A 22860-nucleotide genomic window follows, 5' to 3' on the forward strand; every position below is an offset into this window, starting at 1 on the left:
ACAAACAGGCACAGCAGTCATATGTACAACGGTATAAGGCACATGTTTACCATGCTGGTCCTGTTGTATAGCACAGGAATAGATCTGTGTTGCCGGTGGCGTAGTGTTGTATGTTGGGACAGCAGGAATGTAATCACTCTTTGATCACTCGGTAATTACACTTTATCAACTTCATCAAGAGGATGAGGGAACGAGACAGGAAACGATGGTCAACACGATAGCTCCAGCAGGTGGATGACGTAGATGGAGTGGAGTGAATGAGTGAGTGAGTCTATGCAAATGTGTCATAATGCAGTATTTCTGAAACATATTGCACAGGGAATGAAAGAAGGATGAAGATCCACGAAAACTAAAGTAAACACGATCTTAGCATATTGACAACACTCCTGAATTTAATTGCTATGAAAATTCGTTAATGTCTTCATACTTAAGAGGAAATGGAAATTGTTTCAATTTAAATTTGTACCGTACCATCCTAGCAGATTCTTACATTTTACATTTGATTGAATACAGCAAGGTCAAAACAGCACTAGATACTTAAATAGATACTTAAATATGCTCTAACCTTTACGCCAACGGACTGGAGTCAATATTTTAAATCTTCTAAATTTACATTCTAAAACTTATTTTCCTTCTCAGTGTGTATATTTATATTTATCGTGATTAGACCCACACTCCCACGGATATTGACTCAGCCTCAGACACATCTGACGATCTGTGACCTGCTTAGTGACTTTCAATGTGCCAATGGTATTTGTGACCTCTTCCAACCACTTTCTAACATCGTTTGTTCTAGTTACACCTGCCACTTTGCTCGCGAGGCATTAGGCACTTTGAGAATCTAGTTATCTTAAGAACTATTTCCTGAATTCAAATGCTTGTACTAAACTCTAGCAGGTGAAGTTCAAAATCAAATCGTCCAAAATAACAGAACATATTCTAATAATGGTTATTAGAAATATTTGTGTTTAAGCAGAATTTTCAAACAAGAGACTGTCATTGATTTTTAGTAATCCATTCATACAATTTTCACCACTAATTTGCCGTTTATGACCAAGGAAGCTGTTTCCAAGTGTCCTGTTTGAAAGAAGATAGAGTCTGGTTGTTCTATGGTGCTGACGTTTACTGTTTGCATATTTCTCGGTTTGTTTCCGTATCCCTCCTATCGAAAAATGTAAATGAAAGCGACAAATTATAGAATCGTTGAGTTCCCTCAAATAACAAAGGAACGTCGAGTGATGTATATTATCCTACTGCCATATCTATTTCTTGTTTAAAACCACTCTCAGCAATGTTCCAGCCATATGACGGCAGTCTGTAAATCAGCTGGACCTTCGAGTGTTATTATGACTACCGGACCGCACAATCTGGTAGCGATGAAGTCGCCATAAGTGTCTGTCTCAATTGCAATAGAGTCGTGATTTACAATATTCAGTTGGACGGTTCCCAACATTGGAACAGTGTATAAACAAAGACTCTGCTGGGAGATCACTGAACCCCTGGAAAACAAAACTAGACTTGTCAAAACTTCGACGCTAAAAGGTTATTTCATAGTATACCTCGATTTCCCATACATCCTGCATTGCGGAAACTATTAAACCCATTGTAGATGTATAGAAAAATCTGGAGAAACGACCTTGTTTGATATATAGTCAAGTTTTATTGACTTATTTGTGAATCCGGTAAGCTGAGAGACTTAACGTAATCAAATCACGATTCCCATCACATACTGGTCACCCTCGAGTCTCAAGAGCATTCGTCCTCACTTCACCTGAAATATTTTTCCCAAACACCACCATCCAACATCAGTGATACATAATTGGCCATTAGTCGTTCACTGGAAACAGCATACTATTGTTAATAAAGCACCTTTGTCAAGAACATGTCCGTCATTAAAGTATGAAACACACATGTGACCTCCTCAGTGGTCGCAAATGTGATAACGGATGAACATTGTGCATTACTTGTAGCTTACAGTGAGTTTGATTGCGTTGTTGATGAACAGTAGCTAAACGCGGGGATTAAAAGTAACGCTAGAACTGTTAAGGTTTTATATACATATCTGAAAACTGTCTGATGAATTAGTACCAAGTAGGTTTTACTGTGGCAGCATCAGCACGATGTGAGACATATATTGTATGTCCATCACCCGTGACCATGACCTTTAAGTCTCAGTTAGGTATATGTATAAGAAAAGGTTACCCACCTTTTAAGTGCAGTCATTAAATGTCATCAAATGTGAGACATATGTTGTATGTCCATCACCCTTGACCATGGCTTTTAAGTCTCAGTTAGGTATATGGTACCCACCTGTTAAGTGGAGTCACTAAATGTCACACAAAACTTCATATTGTTGAAAATGTCAACATTACCGTTTTGATATTCTTAATTTTATAAGGTGTGTCATTTTATATGGATGTGTATAATTAATATTTTAGTTTTGACATTGTAACTGGTAACATACGAGGAATATTGGAATATACGGACTGATTGAGAACTCTCATATGTTCATAGGTACTGGAATAGCCTACAAGCGCGTTGTAAAAATAATCGACTGGTCGTGTTCCCCCAAACCCTAGAGTGAATGGGTGGATAAGGCGTTACCAAGTGTTTTGAACCGATCCCGTTAGTCGGCTCTTACAACAAACACGGGCTGCTGAGGATAATTTTTAACAGGGATCTTCACAGGTCCATGCGGTAGTAAACATAATTTCTTTTAATATAGGATTTTCCCAAAACGCTGATCTTCCTTTTCACGAATCACGGTCTACTCTTGGCATAGTTACAGTTAAAATATTCTGTAATAAAATATACTGCCCGGTCAAATGGCCTATATGACACTCAAATCACCACATACATATAAAAATAAGGAACAGACTTCTACTGTTTGATCACAAATTAATAACCTTTAGTTACAGTGAAATATATCAGAGAGTGGATGAGTGAGTATGGTTTTATGCCACTTTTGAGCAATATCCCAGCAATATCATAGTGATGAACACTAGGTGGGTTTCACACATTCTAAGTTCTAAGCATGTTGGGAATCGAACCCGGGTCTTCAGCGTGTCGAGCGGGCGCTTTAACAATTAGGCTATCCCAACGTCCCAAATTATATCAGAAACATATGACCCACTAAGATATTGGTACAAAGGTTAATATTAGGAAGATATATGTACTAAAATCTTTCCGATATTCCACGGTTTGGTAATAATCAAAACGTGATGTCAGTCTGAAAAGATGTACATGGTCCAAAGTCAAGAAGAGACATCTGTGATTAGGTGAGTTGAGTTTTACGCCACTTTTAGCAATATTCCAGCAATATCACGACGGGGGACACCAGCTTCACACATTGTACCCATGTGGGGAATCGAACCCGGATCTTCGGTGTGACGAGTGAACGCTTTAACCACTGCAGTGCATATTTAATATGCCTACTCAACCAGTTTAGTATGTGTCAGCTATAAATATACACTGGAGTCTACACACACATGTACCAACGCGAGATCAGCTACAATCTGAAAGTAGTAAGGTAAGATCACATAAGGAAATATACTCTCCCAAAAAGGAAACACATATAGGAATTTCAAGTGTATTTTTATGATTATTTTGAAACATCTTGTAGGCTTTATGAATCAATGAAATATAGCGAAATTGCACACTGGGAATGCAATTTCGCTATATCAACTCGACCGATGAAAGTCAGTTTGAGTGTCACATGGAGACGTGTGGTGGCGCTGAAGTCAATACCTCGTGTGACCACCGTGGGCATCCAGAACTGCATGGCATCGCCTTGGCATCGAACGAATAAGTCTCAGAATCTCGTGTTGCCCAATCGCAGCCCACTCTGCCTGTAGTGCCTGTGCGAGTTGCTGAAGTGTCTGGGGCTGAGGGTTACGGCGTCGCACCCGTCTGTCCAGGGCATCCAACAGATGTTCGATCGGGTTTAAGTCCGGTGATCTTGAGGGCCAGGGGAGCACATTGATGTTGTGGTTCTGGAGGAAGTCTCTAGTGTGACGTGCTGTGTGGGGCCTGGCATTGTCCTGTTGAAACAACTCCCTCTGGCGATCAATGATTGGACGGAGGTGTGGGCGTAGGATTTCGTCACAGTACCGTTGAGCTATCAGGTTGCCCTGGATCATCACCAAATCACTTCTCCTACCGCAGGTGATCGCTCCCCACATCATAACACTGCCCCAGCCGAATCTGTCCACCTGGGGAACGCAAGCGTCGGCGAAATGTTCACGTCGACGTCTGTACACCCGCATTCTTCCATCGCGTCGTTCCAGTAGAAATCGTGATTCATCACTGAACCAGATTCTACGCCAATTCGGTAGGTTCCAGGCCTGAACGTTGGTGCACCATTGAACTCGATGTCGACGATGTCGTTGTCGAAGCACAGGGCCAAAATAAGGTCTTCTGGCACGTTAACCAGCCTCTCTCAACCTTTTCCTGACGGTCTGTGCAGACAGCCTCCTTAATCCGGGTATTTGTCGAGCGGTACTGGTCGCCGTAGCATTCATGCGTCCGGCAAGTGCACGTTGAGACTGGCCAGCTTCAAGCAAACCAATGGCGATATGTCGGTTGGCTTCCCTTAGACGTGGCATTTTGCGTTCGTCAACAATATTCCAAATATAGTGAATAATCGACAGACAGCGATCAACCTTTTATACCCATCATTGAGACTATCTGATCCCCAACTTTCACGTGCATTGCATGTGAATTGTGTGTTCTGTGACACTACACGCCGAAAGTGAAAATCATGTTGTTAAATACGGGTATTTTACGGATGGTGCGTTTTGTTTCAAAACATAAACACCATAGGACTCATAAACAGAGCAAAACCTTTTGTAAAATGAATCACGTTTTATTTCATTGCTACATGACATTGCTATTTTCGTGATGCGTTTCTTTTTTGGGAGAGTATATATTTATCTGCATTGGAATAAAATATTCAGCAAATACAAACATCACAGTGTGTTACGAAACCTCGCCGTTATCTCTTAATTGGTAATAAAGTATATTTATTTTCAGATTGGAGGGAAGCTATACTTGTTACTTTATATTCTGTTTTCGACAAGAAATTAGATTAAGTAATATTGCCACTTTTGAACAATTAATCCGTTCAAGTTATCTTTGATACGTTGTACAAAACACTAAAGTCCCATGAGATTGGAGAAACCATTACAGCTCACGAACAACAAAGGGACATTGGTTGACTTCATCAAGCCAGAACTGAAGTTCAACGACATGCACTACACTCCAACAGTTAATTAGCATGGCGTGATGACCTACGGTAATCTATTGCTATTAATCTAATACGTTGGAGGGATTCACTACACTCATCACACCCTAAAGGTGGGGTCATTCAAGGGGCATATACTTTCCGTACCCATTGAATGATGCAGTGTATAAATGCACTGAGCTACTATAAGAGGGTGTGTATGATTGTGTACAGCTTACCAAGTACCTTTATTGATGTTCCTGTCTATGGTATTGCTACAGGATTGATTTGACTTTATCATATACTGCGCACACAGAACAATGTACTGCCTGGAACTTGCTACTTGGAAGAATTTTGAAATATTTCAGGAACCCTGTTGACATTATAAATAAATTGATAATTTCGTTAATGTACCGTGTGGATTTTCACATATTTTATAGATGGCCTAATTAAACCCTATTATATTTATCATGCTTTTCTTTGTTTGAGCTTCAAAGTTTTGAATTAAACTTTTACTTTAATTTCAGTTAATGTAACGTTTCAGGTACTCATGTAAGCCCTTATTTGAAAGGCAAAAAAGTTTACCTTGCAGGGACACAACACTATTCACGGATAGGCCGTAGATTGTTCTTCATAACCTCAACACATCCCTTGGAATTCTGTTACGGAAGGGCGGTCGAGTAACCTTGTGGTTAAAGCGTTTGCTCGTCACGCCTAAGACCCAGGTTCGACTGACCACATTTGTACAATGTGTGAAGCCCATTTCTGGTGTCCCCCACCGCGATATTGCTGTAATATTATAAAAGCGGCGTAAAACTAAAACTCACTCACTCTGCTGTTGATATATCCACTTTCTGATCTAATAACTGTCAGAACTATACCGAAACAAAATTATATTCAATATTAAGCGGTTCATTTAAAAATAAAGTTCACCCTGTCGAACGATGTGAAATTTACTTCCTTTAAATACGTATTTTCAAGTTTAAGAGACACCAATTTGACTGTGACGCACATTCCAAACGATTAACTTTACCACTGACATTGGCGAGTATGTTCTACACGCTTAGGCGAGTTCCACTTCTTACGTTGTTTCCATTCCATAAACATACACAACTCATTATTTATCAACGAGTGTTAATTTGTAATGCAACATCAGAAAAGGCTTTAAGTCACTAGACGTTTTAGTATAGTTTGAACTAGAAACGGTCTCAGAAGGTTAGTTTATTTTTTATACATGTATATCGTTCAGTATAACTATTTCATGTAATGCCAATGTGTAAATATGTGTTGTAATGAAACCTTGTTTGAAAAAGAAAAGTTAATTTATTGTCAGACGTGAAATGTAGTTCCAGTGAAGAATCGGATAAACGTTAAAAGGAGAAGTTTACACTTTGATAATGCCACTTTTCTATGTTTTTATAAAAAAATGAACTGGACATGTGATAAACGTTTGTTAGCCGTTTAGTGCGGAACTGAGTGAGTTTAGTTTTAAGCCGCACTCGGCAATATTCCAGCTATATGGCGGTCGTCGGTAAATAATCGAGTCTGGACCAGACAATCCAGTGATCAACAGCATGAGCGAGTCAGCGAGTCTGACCACCCGATCCCGTTAGTCACTTCTTACGACAAGCATGGTTTGCTGAAGACCAAGGATAACCGGCCAATCCAATGACATTTCTCATCATAGTAAATGGCCATATGACATACTTCATCATAGTAAATACCCATATGACATACCTCATCATAGTAAATACCCATATGACATACTTCATTATAGTAAATACCCATATGATATACTTCATTATAGTAAATACCCATATGACATACTTCATCATAGTAAATGCCCATATGACATACTTCATCATAGTAAATACCCATATGACATACTTCATTATAGTAAATACCCATATGACATACTTCATTATAGTAAATACCCATATGATATACTTCATTATAGTAAATACCCATATGACATACTTCATCATAGTAAATGCCCATATGACATACTTCATCATAGTAAATACCCATATGACATACTTCATCATAGTAAATACCCATATGACATACTTCATCATAGTAAATACCCATATGACATACTTCATCATAGTAAATGCCCATATGACATACTTCATCATAGTAAATACCCATATTACATACTTCATCATAGTAAATACCCATATTACATACTTCATCATAGTAAATACCCATATGACATACTTCATCATAGTAACTGTGTGGATGACATTTTCAAATTTATGCATTCGTGACAAACATAATGGTATTTTGCTTGTACTATAATATTGTAACCATGAACAAATGACTTGTCTGTGCATGTATTTCAGACTATTGTCATCGGTGTAGCAGGATACGCTAACCTTTTTACGAGAGCTTGTATCATCACTATTTGAATTAGCCACTGTGAACAATAAATCGTCGGTAGCATTGAACCATTGCTATGGAGATATTGTCAGCAGGGCTGATCCATAGCAATGTCTATACATGGTCAGTAGGTTTTAGCCATAGCGATATGTAGACATCGTTAGCAGCAATGTCAGTAGCAAGTTATTAAGACGAACATACGTATCCAAGACAACAAGACAGCAAGAAATCTCTGCTGAAAGCAGAATCCATTCCTAATGCTTAAGCATGTGGTTAACAATCACTATCTAATACATCAGGTGTTCGCCGCGAAATTGAATACATCAAAATCATGATCAATATACAAGCGTGCTCTGAAGCTTCACTGACATGATTAAAAATCTTGATTAAACTGCAGGTAGACTGAAGTAAATAATTGACTGGTGACTACTAATACTGGGGTTTCATCATCAGTATGCATTTACCTTCGTTGAAGACAGAAACAGCCTTCAGCAGTGGGGATTGTCGTATGATATGTTAAACGCAACCACAAACTAGCCACATAACGCATGCCATCAAATTAACAAACTAGTATTTGCTGCTCGTGAGTTTCAACATTTATGTCACTTCCCAAAAAAGTATGATCATTCAAACAACTCTCACTTGATTGAAAAAGACAAAATATACTGAAAATCATATATAACTTTCCTTGTGAGCATTTTATTGAATTGAGGTTGTTTTAAAGTACACAATTCAGATTTCTTTTTCTTGGAAGATTGTAGGCTACAAAGGTATTTAATTTAACGGTTTTAACGTTTTTTTCTCTCAATGTTTTTGAAGATAAAGATGTTGCAGTGAGATTCAAACAGTTTCACTGGCTCATGGAGACGAGTGAGTATGGTTTTACGCCACATTTAGCAATATTCCAGCAACATCACGGTGGGGGACACCAGAAATGGGTTTCACACATTGTACCCATGTGGGGAATCGAACCCGGGGCTGCTGCGTGACGAGCGAACGGTTTAACCACTAGGCTACCTCAGCGTCCCCCATGGAGATGGTAATGGCGCCATTCCACTCTTGTAGTTAACAAAAGAAGAACACGGAACTATCATTTTGTTCATGATTGTCTTTAACCTGTTTCCAATATTTGCTCAAAAGTTTTGAAAAGAACTTGCCTGGTATGAAATGTGAATAAACAAACACACAAATATCAACATGAATCATTAGGCAACTTGAACAACATTATATATGAAACAAGTTATGCTGAATATGTTTTTGTTATTAGTTATATATAATTTCTATCTTTGTCTATTCTTATATCAGATCAATATCTCAAGATTGTTGAGGGTTTTATCGACGCGTGTTGGTATGTTTGACACGAGCGTGAGGTTCATTCTTTCACACATTCAGTCTGAATATAGTTACCTTGAGTGAAGTACAACAAAGCAGTTTCAGTGATGGAAAGATAAAGGATAATGATGATAATGATAATGAATTTATATAGCGCCTGTTTCCAAAAAGTATTTGCTCAACGGCGCTGAAGAAGAAAGACTATGAGAGGTATGCTGTAAACAGATGGGGTTTTAGTTTTTTTTGAAAGAGTCTAAACAGTTGATTTCTCCTATAGTGATAGGGAGGCTGTTCCAGAGTAACCTTGTGTTGCTATTTGATTGCGACGCCAAGGCAACCGATTATGTCACAATGGTCTGGAAATTAAACATTGGAATTTATTGCAGCGATATCACTTTGGGATTATCGCCTGATATCAAATAAGCGATCTCCCGTTAAAGCCAGTTTTGAATGATGAATGATTGAATACAACCAACTTGTCCAAATTGTCTTTCCTTGTCCCTCAGGGCAAACCTGCCATTTGAAGAAAAAAGAACAACATTCAAAAGAATTCCCGATGGTTGGGAGTTGTCTGAGAACATTTTTCGCACACTGTGTTTGTAGACTGAAGATTAAGGACATTAGTATTGGAAATCTTGTACATTATTTACCAATGAACCAGCTTGGTGACGAAGATCTATACGTTCTGTAGTTTGAGGATATGAGAAAGATATAATTTATAAAGCAGTTTATTTCGAGTTAGCGATATCGTAGTTGTGTCATCTGGCAATGTCTCAAGATAGTTCAGATTATTTCACTCGGCATCAAATGTGAGAAATCGAACTAGACATTGTTCGTTTGATGTTGAATATATCTTCTATTTTGCCCTGAACCTGTCATAGTTCTCACTGACACATTCACAAGACTATCTGCAAACTGTTCCCTTTGCTATTAACCATCGATCACGCCGTGTAGTTAAGGATTTAGTTTGTTTACACTAAGAGTGTACCGTGCTAAATATGTATATTCTAAACAGATTGTGTCCATTATTGAATTATCTCTTGTCATTTCGGTAAAACTGTAACAGTGAGTGAGTGAGTATGGCTTTACGCCGCTTTTAGCAACATTCCAGTAATATCACAGCAGGGGACACAAGAAATGGGCTTCTCACATTGTACCCATGTAGGGGAATCGAACCCGGGTCTTCAGCGTGACGAGCGAACGCTTTAACCACAATGCTACCCCACAACCTTTAACGCTGGACACATGCATGCTGCCCAGAAGTACAAAGTGTAAGAACTATGTAGGCGAGAACCGCCAAGAAATTAAAATGAGTAATTTCTTCCCCTTAGAAAATAAGCCTCGGCAACAATCAATAAACAAAATAAAATGTATTTTACGAATTAATTTAACTTAAAAAAAACGAAACAGTGTCTGGACATTGCATAAATGCATGTATATACAGTATTATAAAATCTATAATCACATTTGATAATAATGATCCCTTCTGCAAAGAAGCCTGTGTCGACAAACTATCGTAACACACTGGGAGACGTGACAGGTAGAAGGAGATGACGCTAAATATTCGTTTGTTAACACGGTTTCCTCGTAGGAAGTGCTTTCATCCTACGTGTATCACTTATCTCAGTGGTATAAAGGAAGAAGAACAAGCTTTTAGATGGTAAATTAACCACCCTGTATTTTGTAAAGCCGGAACTCTAACTGATCACGACGATAACCTGTACCAAATTTAATATTTTCTTCTTGCTCACAACGTCTGATATTGTTTGGCGGAAATCTTTCCGTGGTTCTGTAACACGTAACGAAATACCATCGTTTTCCGCCTTGTTTTATACAGCAGTGAAGGGCAACAGGATTACTTCCCCTATTCCTCATGTCACATGGGTTTCGGTTTTCATGTTGCTGGTTTTAAGTCATATGTCTTCAATGAAACTAGTGTTTCCGTATTCCCTATTTTATGGGGTTTACATGTCTCACACAATCACTTTATCAGAACAGACCCGTGAAGATCCGGGTTAGAATTGATCTTCAGTAACCCATGGTTGTCGTTAAAGGAGACTAACTGGATCGGTCAGGTTCGCTGACTTGGTTGACACATGTTATCGTATCCCAATTGTGTAGGTCGATGCTCATGCTGTTGATCACTGGATTGTCTTGTCTAGACTCGATTATTAACAGACCAGCGCCATATAGCTGGAATATTGCTGAGCGCGGCGTAAAACTAAACTCACTCACTCACTTTAACGAGCTAATAATCGCTTTTTCACGTTATAATCCATCATATAATCAACTTTTTCGCCTCACTATCTACCACACATCTATTTGCCCTTTTATAACGTCATCAAGTAATCATCTGCTGTATAGTGCCGCAGTGATTTCACATGCAGCACGCAAATCCGCCATCACGTCATTATATTAAACAGTCACCATCTGTCACCTAATCACGGCGATTGTCACTTACCAGATGATCCCGTTAGCACGTGAACAACACGCAAAGTAGTAATGCGATAGCATCAAGTCGTAATGTTACCACGTACCAAGGGCATCATCATCTTCCGTATCATCCCGTCATCATGTCACCCTCTACCACATACTCCCATGACCATCAACTACATAATCCCATCATCACGTCACCTTAAAGCTTGACCAACATAATCACTTCACCATCTACCACATACTCCCATGACCATCAACTACATAATCCCGTCACCTTCACCAACATAATCACTTCACCCTCTACTACATACTCCCATGACCATCAACTACATAATCCCGTCACCTTAACCAACATAATCACTTCACCATCTACCACATACTCCCATGACCATCAACTACATAATCCCGTCATCTTCACCAACATAATCACTTCACCCTCTACTACATACTCCCATGACCATCAACTACATAATCCCGTCACTCTTCACCAACATAAACACTTCACCATCTACCACATACTCCCATGACCATCAACTACATAATCCCGTCACCTTAACCAACATAATCCCTTCACCCTCTACTACATACTCCCATGACCATCAACTACATAATCCCGTCACCTTCACCAACATAATCACTTCACCCTCTACTACATACTCCCATGACCATCAACTACATAATCCCGTCACCTTCACCAACATAATCACTTCACCATCTACCACATACTCCCATGACCATCAACTACATAATCCCGTCACCTTCACCAACATAATCCCACTTCATAATCCCTCTTCACTAACATAATCATTCACCCTCCTACATACTCCCATGACCATCAACTACATAATCCCGTCACCTTAACCAACATAATCACTTCACCATCTACCACATACTCCCATGACCATCAACTACATAATCCCGTCACCTTCACCAACATAATCACTTCACCCTCTACTACATACTCCCATGAACATCTACTACATAATCCCGTCATCATATTACCTGCACCAACATAATCACTTTGCCATCTACCACATAATTCCGTCACCTTCAGCATCATAATCACGTCAACATCTACCACATACTCCCATGAATATCAACTGCATAATCACTCCACAACAAAAAAGAACAACAGAACAACACGTTATCAAATCATCATCTACAATGCACTGACATGGACATCATCTACAAAATGATCACTACCACATAGGTCCTTCCATATCTAAACCAAATTAAGCCAAACCTACATACCTTCATCACAAAATTATAATCGATCGAACATCAAGTTTAGCTATTATTCCTGTTATAGAAATACCCTTTTGAAAGAGGTTATGTGTGAAATATGCCTTTAATTACGAATGAAATACTTCTATCTTTCTTTTGAAGCTGAGTCAGCAAACTGTCATGGGTTTCCAGCTAACAGCTCAACTTCCCTCTGTTTTACAGTCTCAATAATCCCTCACGAATTAGCACAGAAGGATGTCTCCATCTCGGTCTAAATAAATGTTACTTTAAACTAATGTTTTTGAAGAAGCCTGAGATATCAAAGAATTTATGGTTCAAATTAAAACCAGTGTTTAAATTTTGAGGGAACCAAAGATGCGTTAGGATATTCTGTTTTCTTCTGTTGGTGACATAGCCAATGAGAAAGTAGCCGATACAAGAAATACGCATGCGTTTCTCTTAGTTACAGAAAGTGTAGTTTAGGTTTGTAGATGTGGCTGGTATGAAGGTGGAGGACATGGATGAGAGTATTGGTGTCAGAAAGAGGTGAGGGTTCTGGAAAGGTTGTGAGGATATGGATTTGGGAAATGGGTCGTTAACAGGTTTGAGAATGAATATTCGCCATGATTATTGAAAGAGTTTTATTGCTGTTCTTGGAATCAAACCCAAAGACTGTCATTGGCATTTGGGTAAAACCGAGAAGAGCATAGCTGTTAGTGAAGGGGACTAGCGGGAAACGTAACATTCACGACTGCTATGATTACACAATGCCATTTAGAAAGTGGTCAAATGTTTTTGATTGGACTCAACCCAACAAAAGTACAAGAATCTGTACTTTGTTAAGAAAGTGTAATCACAAATATGATATATGTTACATTCACGAGGGCATTAGTTTTTACATACAAATAATGACGTTACGTCATTTCGTCATACGTTACATTCCGAGGAAAAACATAACACAGAATGTAAGGATTCAGGCATTCAAAGAACTTTCTTTTCAAACCGGTTAAATCTTAAATATCTAAGTAGGGATTCAATATGAAAAACATTTTTATTACCTTTTGATTACATTTGAGAAAAAAGGAACGTAGGTTTCATGACAGAAGGAAAAAATGTAGTTTTTTGTGTTAAGGCTGTCCGAGTGACATGATTCATGTTATAAGACCAGTCACGCCACAAACGTAGCTGCCACCGGGAAAGATATTGCTTGAACAGATTTTAACATAAGGATAAAACCGAAAACAATGTAATGGAAAATAAACATGAACATAAAACGTGAACACCAGCGAAAATCAGAAAAATTGTCGAAACTGATTCTATATATAAAAACAGAAGGGGAAAGTGTCTCCAGTATTGAAGAGTTGTTTTTTTCATTCCTTTTATTATGTAAAACATGAATATATTGTATTTTCATGCATATATGGAGGGACCCTGCCAGAATGGTAATTTCTTATTAATATTTGCCATAACAGTTTACAATGCAATATAAGGTTGAAAAGTATAAGAATGAAAAACAAAAACAAATCCGGTTTAGATCTATAATATTATATATGTGCCTTTAAAGAACGAAAAATAAATCATGTATAAATTACCTTACCTGAAGACTTCGGAGTGGATTTATCTGCACGGTTCCCAGCTGTAGCCTCTGTGTATACTGGTCCTTGAAGCAAAGGCTTTCGTTAATGTAGGTTTACAACTCAAAATTACTAAGCGTCCATTAAATTGACATTAGGCCCACGCTGTTTGAGATCGCCCCGGCCGTGGTGGTGCTAATGGTTCCAGCCAGTCAGCGAGAGAGATGAACAACTGGGTGTTGAATACCAAGGGCCCTTAGAGCTCTGTGATTGGTCTAGTCAGAATAGTAAGCTCTGCTACAAGCTTGGCGATTCTACCTTCACACTGCACAATGGTAATGGATGGTTGTATTGAAGCCTCTGTCGAGTGTTACAACTGCTATTAAGAACGTCAATATATATAGCGAGATTAAAGTTTAACTATTTACGAGGGATTGGTTGTGGGGGAAGGGAAGTGGTGAAATGCTAATAGCTCAGACCGGGATAAATTACGGATATGCAAAGCTGTCCATGCTGCTAATGAGTAGTGTTGAGTGGGAAGGCCTTTCAGTTCATCTAATAATGTCGTAAGCCCCGTGTTGCCAGACACAAATGTTTTCACTGTTGGTCGATACAAAGTATTATGAGTGCACTATGTACATCCTCGCCAACCACGGAACAGGGTGGAGAAGTGTGTGTGTGTATGTGAGAGAGAGAGGAGGTGTGAGCATGTGGCAGTAAGGGTAGTGGGCAGCTGTCGTTAGAGAAAGAAGTTGTCGTTATCTGGTCAAGATGGTCATGCTGATGTGGACCATCTGTGATAGTCTAGTTTTTTACAGTCCCTCGATGACTGATTATTTAACAACTTATATTTATTGTGTATGCAAAGCCTTTCTCGTCACTATATGGCTGAAATATTGCCGAGGTGATGTTAAATTTAACTCACTCACTCATGATTATGTGATCATGACGGTGGAACAGAATCCCTGAAAATACCCAATTTTATGTACAGAGAACAGGATACATTGTCGCACTCTTGATAATTGATAAAGAATTCTTTAAAATGTCTGGAGTGCAAGTATTGATCACGATCAACGGATTATAAAATGTGACCATCTTTCTGTCAACATTCACGTAATTCTTTAAAAAAAACCCCGCCACGTACCATTTGATTTAGAATTATTTACACCCTTGATCTAATGTTATATATGACCGTCTTTCTGTCAGGATTGATGTAGTCTTTCACCATTGGCATGAGCCGTTCACGTAGCGGTATATATTTCAGTCTATCTGTTAACATTTATTCATCTTACTGACAACATTTCAGCCTTGTAGTAGTGGTATATGTGACCGCCTTTCTGCCATGTAGACCCTTGAATCATGTTATATGTGTGTAATGGTATACTATGATGTGACTCTTTTAGCCCTTTGATCTTGGTGTAGCGTTATTGATGACCGTCTTTCTGTCAGGCGCGTCCTTAATGTAGTTATGTCTATGGCACTCATTCCGTCAAATGCATAATTGATTAAGAGTCCTTTCTCTTTGAATTGTCCCCATTATGTAATAATATATTTGACTCTCTCTCTCTCTCTCTCTCTCTCTCTCTCTCTCTCTCTCTCTTCTCTCTCTCTGTACATGGAATCTTCATATTATAATGACAGTGTCTTTGTCATTCACACCCTTGCTGCACTGTTTTATATGACCGACTTTCGGTAAATAGTGATATACATATGGAAAAAAGTATTGCAACAATTATGATTTTGATCATTATGATCACCCTTCATGCGTACCACACATTGATTTTAGATAGGCAAGAGTTGTGATCAAAGGCGAGCATCGCGTGCAATACGTGTACCCGTCAGTAAGCAAATATCTAGTTTCAATAAACTGTTCTTACAGCTTTGTAACATCGAAAATCAATTGATTTCAGTGTTGATATAATAGGCCTCCTCAGCTGACAGCTGCTTGCAAGAGATGCTGAGGACCCTTGCATAAGATGTCGGTTGTCATCCATCGGCTATCAGCCAACTAACCGTTCAACATCAGCTAATTAATGTTATCGCGGGCCGTCAGCGTTCAGGTAGAAAACGAAAAAAAACAAGACTGATGTTCCAAAGCCACAGACATCTTGGTTTGTCTGATATATTGTCGTGTATGGAACCAGACAATGTATCTGACGCCGGTTGTTATCCGCACAACACTAAGCAGCACAACTGGCCTGGTGTCAAGATCGACGACACTGGAAAGGTATGATGGAGAAGGGTCCATTGGACGGAGGAATTTCGATTTATTTTGTTCATGACTGATGGCCGAGCTGGTGTTTGGCGCCACAGATGCACAACGGAATATACTGCACATACTGTTTGGTGTAGGGGCGCCTCTCACATGACTGTAAACCTGGCCTTGTGACGTGCAGACAAATTTGAATGGGTAACGGTAAATCACTGACATCACAGACAGGGTTGTTGTACCACATTTCGATGACCGTCCTGTGAACACAAAGCCAGTCTTCATTGACGACAATGCTGGACCACATCGTGCACGTGCCGTTCGTTGGTGATTTCTTACGTCAAGACGAGGTAGTATCTCTACCTTCGCCCGCCAAGTATCCATATCCCATCGAGCATGTTTGGGACATTATGGGCCACAGTATACGCCAGAGAGATCTCCCAGAACAATATCTTGATGCATTGGAACAAGCCCTTCAATTAGAATGGAACGCAATTCATTGTCAATATGTGAGTGAGTTGAATTTTACGCCACACTCAGCAATATTCTAGCTAAATAGTGGTCATTGTCAATGTGGAGGAAGGTCAAGGATGTCATTGGTTACACCGGATATTGAAACTGTTCTGGATACTTGATTTCAAAGGATTGTATACCAAAATGGCCGCACTTGTTAACGTCATACGTCCATAATTAACAGCACTACAATTTTAATGTTTGCCATGTTTTCTTCTATGCATATAATACAGTTTTCGTTCAATTTGCGTTGATATTTGCCATTTAATTTATCCTTGAGGATCAGTTAACCAGATTGTAAATTAAATCGAGGTTTGGACACGTTCATTTGCAATGGTAAATGGTAACATATTGATACTTTGGAAAAATCTGGGGTGCAGGAATACATTTTCCATACGTATATAACCGTCTTTCTGATACGTGGACCATTCCTGTCATTCTATCTCTCAGTTTCTTTATCTCTATAAGCAATACAGTTTGTGCCTTTGAAAACAGAGGATTTGGAGATGTTGCTATCGTCCCTGCTTAGGTAGAACTATATCTTATTCGATGTTGTTTTAAACAAGTCTTTTGAGATTGTAAGAACGGGCTTTTCAGATGTTGAAATAACTGTGTTATACGTTCGTTGTGATGCATCTGCACTGACACAGTTATGAGGAAAAACACAATTTAATAGTAATTAAAATATACGCAGGTGCACGAAAAGTATTTTTTGGGGGATAAACTGCATCCATTAAGTTTTAATGCCACGCCATGTTGTATTTTATTACTTTGACATTAGAATAATATTCATTCCAGCCAGAGATGAGGTATTCTTAGTCTCATAATCAAACAACTCAAAACATTTGAAATCAGACATGACATTTAAGCTGGACTGAATAAGTTGCCGCCGTCGCAAGGCACGACGGTGCTGCTGTGTAGTGCTAGGGAACGAACACACACATTTTATGTACATTATGTGAGTGGCGGGTGCTGGCGGTGCTTATCCTTTTTTCACTGATCCATTCATGTACTTTTAACCTCTATTTTACCATTTACGCCCGATGGAATCTGTAGGATACAGGTTGGTTAGTTGGTTTGTTGTTTAACACCGCACTCAACAATATTCCAGCTATATGACGGCGATCTGTTAATAATGGAATCCAGTGATCAACAGCATGAGCATCGATCTACGCAATTAGGCGCCTCTTACGACAAGCATGGGTTACTGTAGACCAATTCTAACCCGGTTCTTCACGGGTCTGTCGTATAATGACCGATCATTGCCTGGCGCTGACATCCTATATTAATCCTACGAATGTGTTGTTGGAACATTATCAAAGACCATTATGGATAACAAATATACCCCGTCAAATTAACACAAAGATGATCAAATGTCCGATAGTAAAGCTAATGCCACCAGCTAAACACATGTACTTATTCACAAATTAATCAATCTCACTGTACAGATGTCTACTGGCACCAAGATCAGGAGGGCCACGTTGTATTGGTTTTCTCAATAGTTTGTGACTGAAGGAATGGTTTTCCTGACAGTCAAAGAGAACACGTGTTGTCATGAAATGAACAGGTTGAGTTACTGTAGATGTTTAACTGAAAAGCCTCTTGACTCTTACGCAGCACGACGTTAGGTATAAAAATAGTGAAAGAAAAACATAATTGACACAAAAATTCCTTGAAGGAATGGAAGTGGAACATTATCAACCACCTCTGAATCAAGAGCTAGTTTATGCTTATAGGCAAATGCGAACTGAACATCTAGCGATGGAGTGAGAGAGTAAAGGACATTTTCAATTATGATAGAGACTAAATTCCCGATGCAATGCCTGGTGTAGACCATCCCGTCTTGTTTTCGGTACACAGGGAGAATATTGATTCTTCCAGCAAATATTCCACCAAATCCCTGTCTTCAAGATTAACCATAACCCTAAATACATTCAAGGTATTGAATTGAGAAATGTAGACGTAAATGCCATCTGAAGTCAAAGAAGAAAACAATGCGTCAATGGTTGGCCTTCCCAATAGACAACATCTATATACAGATTGTATATGACTAGTGATAAGACATTTAGGCAGGGAATAAGCGGGCATCCCCTGGGCACCAGCTGTAAACTCTTCCTTGTTTGTCTGGTTTTATCCAAAAGAGTAAGAGTTTCTGCTCGGTTTAGCAACATCATAACATAGAAACCATCTCGCGAACAGCTGGTATCATCACGAGAAACTGATTCATTAACAGATGCTCATAAAACGTCTCGTACATGCATTATGGACTCTGCTAGTAGAATATCATTATGGAAATGTTCATTGACATTAATTGATTGTTATGATTTCTGACTTTCCGAACAGTCTGAGACATTCAGAGACATCAGCCGAGACTTGAGATCTTAGAATCATATACATTTGCGACATATCTGTCGAGAAGTATCCCTGATATTTGATATATTTAGTTGTCAACTTGTCTTTGTAAAGCGTTTTTAATTCCTACCTTTTCATTGATCATGATCGTAAGTTGCAGTGGTAATTCTGCTGATGTACATGGACTTAACATAAGCTTAGATAATTCATGTAATAAATCTGTTGCGGTTGGGTCCAGGTTGAGCTGAGCATAGCAGCAGACTTCTGCAGGTATGATCATGTATCATTTGAGCTGAGCATGACTGCAGTCACTGTACAGTGACAACTATCAAGACTTCTCGACAAAATATGTGTTAAAACAGGATATTGGGGCGTGGGGTAGTCTAGTGGTTAAAGCGTTTGCTCGTCACGACGAAGACCCGGGTTCGATTCCCCACATGGGTGCAATGTGTGAAGCCAATTTCTTGTGTCCCCGCTGTGATATTGCTGGAATATTGCTAAAAGCGGTGTTAAACTGAAATCACTCACTCACTCACTCAAAAACCTATTGTTCTGAATCTGAGGCAATCACCATTCCTCACAGACAATGTCGAGACAGCAGAGTTCTTCGTCAAACTTTGCCTTGTTCCTCCTGGAACTACACTCTATGATATTGTTCTTGTCTGATAACTATGCAAATCCCTGTGGTATTGGTGCTGCTTTCAATTTTTGATGTGATGAAATATCCTGCAATATTTACTTTTTACACATTTTGCAACACATGCCTATCCTTCATCGAATATATAAATGAGTTACAATTTTTAAACTGAAAAATCCGTAATATAATATCGCGACCTCTGCCTTTGACAAGGGCCGTGATGAAGGATATATGTGCGCTGATCATGACTATCTGCATGACAGGAAGATCATGTCAGAGAATTAGATTAAACACAAACAGTGAAGTACATAAACAATTTCTAGCATGATACCAACGACCACGTCGATTTATTTCCTCATATTTAAAAGTACACAGTTTCAATAGGCGAAAAAGTGTATGAATCTTATTTAAAACATAGTAGTTTCTAAATAATAGTTTGAGGTATTTTGTTTAATATGATTCCTTCGCTCAACTAGTCTGAGACTAGTAGAGTTCTGTCACTGACCTAGAGCCTGTCACCATCAGCATATTAATCTGATTTGGGCCAGTATATGGACTGACTTCAAACAAATGTTTGGTGCAACCATGTGTAATGCAAAAAAACGGTAGATGACTATTTGTAAGCATACTTGAAAATACAAAGTAGAACATGAAAGCTTTGATTGTGTGCGACAACACACACATTCATGACATACAAATCCATCCTGATATTCTCTACTGACATTTTAACAAAATAACACACACTTCAGCTTATAACAGCCGATCTTATTCAGTAATTTGGAATGCAACGCTATTACGTATTGTCGTTGGTTCGGGAACAGGCAAAAACATTTACTACTGATTGGGATTCATTCAGTGAGTGAGTTAGTTTGGTTCTACGCTGCTGTTAGCAATATTCCAGCAATATGATGGCGGGGGACACCAGAAATGGGCTTCACACATTGTACTCATGTGGGGAATCGAACCCAGGCCTTCTGCGTGACGAGCGAACGCTTTACCCACCAGGCTACCCCACTGTCCCTTGGATTCATTTACTGTCCATCCTTAAACAAGTTGTGCCCTTTTCGTGGCACAGATATTGTCAGCAACAGAACTGCTGTTCGTCTCATTTCTTGTTTCATTCCAATTGTTTCGTATATTTTGCCCTTCAGTTAAAGTTTCTTTCATTTGAAGAAACTACAAAATATCTTGCAAACGTCTCGTTCCAAATGTCAGATAATATATCTACATCATGACTAAAACATCGGTCAACATGGAATACGTGTGTAAGCTGTATCACCATGGTTACAGTTCCAGTAATGGGACTTATATTGATCTTGCCACGTTTTCTGTGTTTGCATTTTTGTGCTTGTTGAGAATACTCTTGAATCTGATGACATCAATTTAGGATAGTGGCATGTAATTATTTGGTTAGTAGGAACTTTCGCATTCACTTTATTAACAGTGTATGCGTTGTTACAATAAATAGATTATTGTCTAAGAAGTGAAATTAGACTTCAAAGTCAAATCATTTGCACATCCACACATGCAATGATTACACTCACATTTCTTATAGGGGCGTTGGGGTAGTCTCGAGGTTAAAGAGTTCGCTCGTTACGCCGAAGACCCGGGTTCTATTCCCAACATGGGTACAATGAATGAATCCCATTTTTGGTCGTGATGTTGCTGGAATATTGCTAAAAGAGACATAAAACCATACTCACTTACTCACATTTCCTACATACTCTTTCACACGTACAATGCTTCCTTTAATAAGGGAGTTTTCAGTACGAAAGATTCCGAATGTTTTGGTCGTACAAACAGTTTTGATGTTCGTGGTCAGGTCAAAATCAAGCTGAGAGACAGAAGTATGTGCTCGGCGAAACATATGAGCATCTTTCTCTCGTAAAAATCTGCATCAATCACTGAGAAACTCTTCAATCCTCTCAAACGGCGATAACAACCCCTTCTTAAAAGCTGGTTTGTCGGAATCTTAAAATAGACTCAAGGTTTCATTATCATAGATATGATTTTGTCGTTTTTGCTCACGCAAATGTACAAATACTCCAATTAACAAAATGGATTTCACACATAGTACCCTATATGCTAAATGGAACACGATCTTTCGGCGTGACGAGAAACTATGTCAACACTATAGTACTATGCTACGTCAACGTCCTTGAATGAACAAGAAGACAAAGTCATCAACATCCCCCGCAATGGCAAAATACTCTTCATGTCAACTTGTTATTATCATGTCAAATGTTTTGGCATGTATATAGAAATCCCAAACCATCAAAAAAACAGTTCACCACAAAACCTATCTATGTGCCAAGTTTGGTGAAGAAACATTGAACGGGTTTAAAGTTCTGCACCGAAAAAGAGCACCAACACCAATTTCAGTCGAAGTCAAACTTGTTGCCATGGAAACGCAAAAAGAATTTTATTCGGAAATCCAAAACTACTAAAAGGCACCAGTTCACCACCAGACCTTTGTACGTGCCAAGTCTGGTGAAGAAATAATAAACGTTTATTATGTTATTGTCCGGAAAAGAGGAATTTGCACGGGCAGACGGACGGAGTCCAGTTTAATACTGAATGAGTCGGATTTTACCCCGCTTTTATCAAATTGAATATTCCCGCAAACTTACGAGGGGGAACACCAGAAATGAGCTTCGCCACCTATGTGGGAATCGAACAGGTGCCTTTGCCGTGCCAAGCGATCGCCTTAACCACGAGACTACCACACCTCTCTTCAATGCTCTTGAAGATCCAGTGATGCCAACAGGTGCGTACGAACAAGTACTAGCAACGTGCAATAAACGTTTATTTTCATACTATCCACAGGTGACAAATGATTGGCAAATATGACGAATGATAGGAGAAAGTTATCACCGTGGGACTGCTGATCAGTGAGTTCAGTTTACAAGTGACAAATCATTGGCCAAATTCGTCCACACATGATAAATGTTGGGAGCAATGGGAACGGCTTGTTGGACACTTC

General features: G+C 39.1%; 1 long non-coding RNA gene across 1 annotated transcript in view; it reads right to left on the bottom strand.

The window, feature by feature from the left end:
• Window positions 1-14550, bottom strand: part of LOC124267240 — a 34454-nt gene extending 19904 nt beyond the window's left edge. Inside the window, exon 1 of the long non-coding RNA XR_006895984.1 lies at window positions 14190-14550. This is a non-coding gene — a long non-coding RNA (uncharacterized LOC124267240). The remainder of the gene's footprint in view (window positions 1-14189) is intronic.
• Window positions 14551-22860: the final 8310 nt, after the last annotated feature.

Source organism: Haliotis rubra, unplaced genomic scaffold, assembly GCF_003918875.1.
Source record: "Haliotis rubra isolate DU_JTF1 unplaced genomic scaffold, ASM391887v1 Scf13, whole genome shotgun sequence".
NCBI classification, from domain to species: domain Eukaryota; kingdom Metazoa; phylum Mollusca; class Gastropoda; order Lepetellida; family Haliotidae; genus Haliotis; species Haliotis rubra.